At 40.0% G+C, this 6,423-nt stretch overlaps 1 non-coding gene across 1 annotated transcript; it reads right to left on the bottom strand.

Annotated features, from left to right (window-relative positions):
• Nucleotides 1-5,498: 5,498 nt before the first annotated feature.
• On the bottom strand, nt 5,499-5,602 carry LOC111750954 (U6 spliceosomal RNA). Its single transcript, XR_002786025.1, has one exon. It is a non-coding gene; the product is annotated as a U6 spliceosomal RNA (small nuclear RNA).
• Between the last annotated feature and the right edge of the window lie 821 nt (nt 5,603-6,423).

The raw sequence follows: 6,423 nt of genomic DNA, 5'->3' as shown, positions 1-6,423 counted from the left end.
ATTAAATGTTTAGAAAAATTCCTAGACTTACATATGAAAGAGACAGCCTGGTACAGATGCAATGGTAGGTATATTGAGTTCTTATCATGTTCTTTAATATATAAAGAATTGTTACAATCGATTTTTTCATAAAAGAAGCATAAAATAGCTTGGCAACAGTCTTCAAGAGTCTTAGAATTCCCTACGGTTCAGTTGTTTCGAAATATAAAGTATTTCCTGCAAACATGTATTATTAATTCTAATGTTAATAAAATCAACCATACAATATACATTTCCGAGTTCCCATAAAAGTTACAAGGGTTTCTATTTTTAGTTTTCACTCTTCTGCTTGCTGACTTGTTATCAGAAATCCACCCTGGACTCTCTGCCAGGCCGTAAACTGAAGTGCCCTTGGTATTGATTCTTTGCTTTGTGTTGCTGTTTGATTGATTGATCTGGTCACATTTCTTGGTTGAAAGTAGCCACTCTCAGTTCCATTAGCTAATTCTATGGTCAGCAGTGCCCATGCTCAGTCCCGGATGAGATTCTGAGACAGTCTGCCCCTACCTGCTCTGAAACAGGGTCATCCCTGCTCTTCAGCCATGCCTCTTTGTAAGACGTTTAGATTGGTGTTTGCTGCCTGCCCCTTCCTAGAGTTCTACCACGATGCCTTGTGAAGAGGAGACACCTTGCCAATGGGATGTTTGTTATATGCACCTTTTAGTTGTAGTCAAGAGTTAGTTTATCATCAGTTTGAAAAAGGTGGGAATATCTTGATTCAAGCCTTATCTCTCTCTCTACAGCCATATCTTATCATACATATTGCCATAAATGCACACTTGATACGCTATATGTTTCCACCCATCTCTCTATATCTATAGTATCTCTCATCTATGTATCTATGTATGTATGTATGTGTGTATGTATGTATGTATCTATCTGTCTGTCTGTCTATCTATTTATCTATCTATCATCTACTTTATGTACTTGTTCCCCAAACTCTGCGGCAAGGGTATCAATCTTGAAGCCCCACAGAGTCCACAAGGGGCCAGTGTGAATACATGTGCAGAGACTCATGAATTGGCTGAAGGGTGTAGCCACAACTAGGGATGGGCAGATTTTTGTGTTAAAAAGCAGGCCCAATATTTCTGGAAGCTTCTGTCTTTCATGAGAAGTCAGAAATCCATACAGGTAGTCCTTGACTTACTTTGGGGTTCCATTGCAATGACTCTGTGGTAAATCAGTTCCCAGGTAAATCAAATACCTCATTTTAAAAAAATTTTCATCATTATTGTCTTTTATTATCAGTATCTTTATAAATCCTGTCTTTATTTATCTTTGGGGATTGGAAACATTGCATATAAACTTATAGATATATTTTAATGCATACATACATACTACATAAAAAAATACACAAATCATAAAAATTTACTCCAGTGGTTAAGGAGAATTGGACGATGTTGGCTTTTGTCAGTTGCAGTAATAACTCCACTTGTAGAAGGTCCTGGACCATCTGGATTATCCCTGGGAATGGGGATGGCATTTCTAGAAGAAAATTAGTGACAGTCATCTGTATGATCCTTTTCTTTTTTCTTCATATATCTTGTGGTAACATCTCACTGCTTTCCCAATCTGCCTACTGACTTTAGCAAAGTGATCAGCATTTGGGTCCATGTTTTCAAGCAATTGAAGCCCCTGATTTAGTTTAGAAAAAAAATTCCAGCTATTCCTTTTACTGTACATTTTTTTGACAACTTCTCTTCTTCATCTTCCTCATTTTTTTTTCCTTCTTCAGCATTTTTTTCCTCTTCAAAATCCATTAAGTCCTGATCTGTCAATTCTCCTTCTTTGTGATCAGCAATATCAAGTTCTAAATTCAGTGTTCTTGCCATATGGATGATTTTTCCACCGATCTCTGCCATCATATTATCCTGACCAAATGTTTGGAGTGTGTTCACATAACCTAGGAATTTTTTCCATATCCCCTGCATGCATTTTCATTTTACTTCCTCCCAGGAAGATGCAATGTTCCAGATACACTGAGAGTTGTTAAGTGCAGTTCTTCATAACTTCATGATTTGAATACTTCATAAGTTGGGGAGTACCTGTATTTTTATGTGAAATCTTCCAATTTAAAAATGCTGGCTTAAATGCCTTTAACACGCAATGCAGGTCAAATAACCTGTATCTTGCAAGGTGGACTGCTATTGTCTCTTGTTTCCCAGGATCTAACACAATGCCTGGTCCAGAGCATGCTTAAATAAATGTTGAACAGACATATCAACCTTGGTGAGTGTCCAAGCCCGCAGTCTATTGTCTGGGACCCCAAAGCTCAGAAGGGCCTGAGCCCTTCTGAGTGATGAAGAATTTGGAAGCTGGTGCAGACAGGAAGCTGCAAGGGCTGTGAGCCCTGGAGCCACACATGTCTAAGGCCAGAAAGTGCAGGGCAGACAAGTTATGCGCTATTATATTCCTGATGATTCATTTGCGAATGTGGATAAGTCAGTTAACCCTAATCCATACCAACGTGTCAAAAAACCCAAAGCAAACCCGTTGCCATTGAGTTGATTCCAACTCATAGCAACCCTGTCGGACAGAATAGAACTGCCTCGTAGGGTTTCCAAGGCTGTAATCATTTCAGAAGCAGATTACCACATCTTTCTGGTGGGTTCAAACCAGCGACCTTTCAGTTAGCAGCCAAGTTCTTAACCACTGCACCACCAGGGCTCCTTAACCCTAATGTACATCAACACATTAGGATTACTTAATTAAATTGAGAGTAGTAGAAGTAGCTTTGACGGAATAGTCCAATTTTTATTCCTTGCTTGACGAAGGAATAAAATTGGCAAACCCAGCAGTCTACCCCAGGTGTTAGAAAACTGTGTCCCATGGGCCAAATCTGGCCTACTGCCTGTTTTTGCAAATAAAGTTTAATTGGAGCACAGCCATATTGCTTCATCTATATATTAACTGTGGTTGCTTTTGTACTCCAACAGCAAGTTTGAGTATTTGCAACAGAGACCCTGTGGCCTGCAAAGCCTGAAATATTTACAGAAAATTTCCTGACTTCTGTTCTGGTTGAGATGCTCTTCAGAGGAAATAATTGTTCAAGCTTGGCTAACCCGCCATGATGGTGATGAATTTTATGTGTCAGCTTGGCTAGGCTATGGTTCCCAGCACTTTTTCCAAACACGAGACTAGTTCCTGTTTCATAATTTAATGGAATGTAATACAACCACTGTCCATAATGTCAAGTGACCCAACCAATCAATCAGTTGAAAGGGGAGTTCCTCAGGGTGTGATCTGCCTTCAGATTATAAATAGATATTTTGGCAGAACTCTTTCTCTCTCTTAACCCCGCACTCTTCCCGTTGCCTGATGGGATCTGTAGATATCAGAATACTAAGCCAGTGGAAGTCCCCAGCCTGCAGCCTGAACTACAGATTGTAGACTTGCCAGCCTCCATAACTGTATGAGCCAATCCCTTGAAGTAAATCTCTTTCTCTCTATATATACGTATATACATCTCACTGGTTCTGTTTCTCTAGAGAATCTTGACTAAGACAAAGGCGATGACGATGATAAGGATATCATTTATGGAGCACCTGCTTATGTTCTAGGCATAGTGCTAAGACTTTATATATATTACTTTATTTTATCTTCACTACCTCGTAAGGTAGAGACTATTATTATTCTCATTTTACAGGTGAGAAAACAGATTCAGAGATATCAAGTGACTTGCCCAAGGTCACAAAACTATAAATGGTAGAGCTGGGATTTAAATCTAGTTCTGTCTCCAAATTTCACTTTATTAACCACTGCACTATTCTGCCATACCTTTGCACCTGAACCTGGAGTGATTTCTATTTTTAGAAGTTTGAAGACAAAGACCATCGGCTAAGGGAGAGAGTGAGCACTAAAGGTAGCAGAGGTGGTGAAGTGGGCACCACAGTGTGTTGAATCCATCTAGGTGTGAGACCAAATGATACCCCTTGGTGCCGCAAATTCAGTCTTTCAAACAAAGACCCATGTACCCTTCATTTAGGGGCAGCATAGGGATTATGAGTGTATCCTCAAACCTTCGTTTCAGATTCTTCAGGGGGCAGGATTGATTGAGTGTATTGGGATTCAGAAATCTGGCCAAGAAGGAATGTCCCCTCGGCACAGCTGGAAAGGGGAGTGGTCAGACAGAGGGGTCTGGGGGAGCTTTGAGGACTATGCCTGGGTGTGTGAAAGCACACACGAAGAGCATTTGATATGTTACAAACTGGCCTACAAATACTGATTTATGTTGTGGTGGTCATTGTTGTTATTCATTTTGGTAGTGTTGGCAGCGGTAATTGCATGCAAAGGGCATTATAGCCCGTGGAGCAGAAACAGAAGCACCAGGAAGGAAAGAGTCAGTAGCTGAAGGGGCAGAGAAGGACTGGTAGAATCCAGCCAAGGACAGAAGAGAAGCTGACAAGAGAAGTAGCTGAAGGGTTGTTCTGTAATTTAGCTGGAGTGGCAAAAAATTACCATCTACTTCAACTAGAAGGCAATACCAGAGCGTGCATGGGCTTATAGCATTAGTAGAAAACGGGTAACTTTATAAACCCCAGCCTGACAGAGCTTTCACTCTAAAGGAGATCTTTCACAGTCCAAGCCGATTGCTTCCAGAAGGGCCCTATATAAAATCATGCAGTGGAGAAACTTGTTCTCAGAGCCTTTCCCCTCCTGCGCTCTCCCCCGGCAGACCCCAGCCACACGGCCTTGGGTAAGTCATGTGATAATTACTTGGGTAAGTCATGTGATAAATATTTACCGTTGAGCATTTTATAGATTCCGAATGGCTGTTACATACACACCCTTACAATCCTGTGGAGTAGACATGGCTTTTTTTCCCAATTTCATTGTATTTTGTGTATTTTGATTTATCCTAAACCAAAACGAAACCAAACGTGTTGCTGTCAAGTCAATTCCAACTCATGGCAACCTATAGGACAGAGTAGATCTTAGCAGTGGTCATTTAAGAAGCAGATACTTCTATTTACTGCCCCCAAAATCTTTGCATTCATCTCGTGTTCAAAAGGCCTGGTCAAAAAAATTTTTTTTTAATTAAAATATTTTATTGTGTTTTTGGTGAAAGTTTCAAATGGCAAATTAGGCTCCCATTTAACATTTCTGCACAATTTGTTCAGTGACATTGGTTACATTTTACACAGTGTGTCAACTCTCATTATTTCCATTCTGCTTCTTCCATTTCCAGTAATCTAGATTCCCTGTCCCCTTGCTTTCTTGTCTTTGCTTTTGAGTAAATATTGACCATTTGATTTCATATAGATGACTTTTTAAAGTCACATTGTACTCACAGATTATGAAGCAAACCTGTTGCCATTGAGTAGATTCCAACTCATGGTGACCCTATAGGACAGAGTAGAACTGCCTCATAGCACTTCGAAGGAGCAGCTGATGAATTTGAACTGCCGACCTTTTGGTTAGCAATCATGGGCTTAACCACTGCACCACCAGGGCTACCATAAAATATGGGATGCTTCACGAATTTGCATGTCATCCTTGTGCAGGGGCATGCTAATCTTCTTTGTATTATTCCAATTTTTAGTATATGTTCTTATTTTACGACAAATGTGGTTTTTAAGTGACCTTTGGCATGCAAAATTTGAATAGCATCTGTTTCATAGGGGAAAATATGGCAGAAGCGGATCATTTTCTGAAGTTCTTAGAAACACCAAGAAGAATGCTCCACAGCAGATAAAACCTAGAATTCACCAGAGTATCATCTTATTAAATGGATGGTTATTAGCAAGAGGAAGCAAAGGATCTCACAGATAATTCAGGAAGCTAATTGGGACTTCCGTGTACCTTTCTGACAAAAAAAAAAAAAGGCAGGAAGTGAAATGCTATAAGAAAATTTAGGTAAAATGACCTGCAAAAGCTTTTGATGCAATAGTGTCCTAGGGTGAGCCATCTGTGGGGCTGTTAAATGTTCAAATATGCCTTGGACTTTAAAGTCGTCCTAGTGGTAAGATTTAATTTTTTTAAATTCTGCTTTGCAGAAAAATACCAGGCCACACTAAGTGGTAACTGCTTGCCAGAAGGGAAGTTGCCAGGTTGAACCCGCGTGATTACATGTCTAGCTTTAAATAGCACCATTGCAAAAAATTAGTGATGATTATGAAGTGATTAGTTTGCGTGCATGATTTATTTACACCAACAAACAAAAATTTAAAAAACAGAAACGGCCTAATTGGCTGTAAAGATGTGGTAATTAGCAATACACAGTAAATGTTCACACCCACACATCGACACATGTTGTCCCTGAGGAAATAGAACCCACGGTGGAATGCCACTCAGGAGGGCCACCTACAAATCATACACAGCTTATTTGCAAAATGCTGGACAAGTGTTAGGCTGCCAGCATCTCCACAAGGCTGCCTGCTGTAC

Source organism: Loxodonta africana, chromosome 25, assembly GCF_030014295.1.
Source record: "Loxodonta africana isolate mLoxAfr1 chromosome 25, mLoxAfr1.hap2, whole genome shotgun sequence".
Lineage (NCBI taxonomy): Eukaryota > Metazoa > Chordata > Mammalia > Proboscidea > Elephantidae > Loxodonta > Loxodonta africana.
The sequence above is the reverse complement of the archived record's forward strand: the minus strand, read 5'-3'. Positions and strand labels throughout refer to the sequence as shown.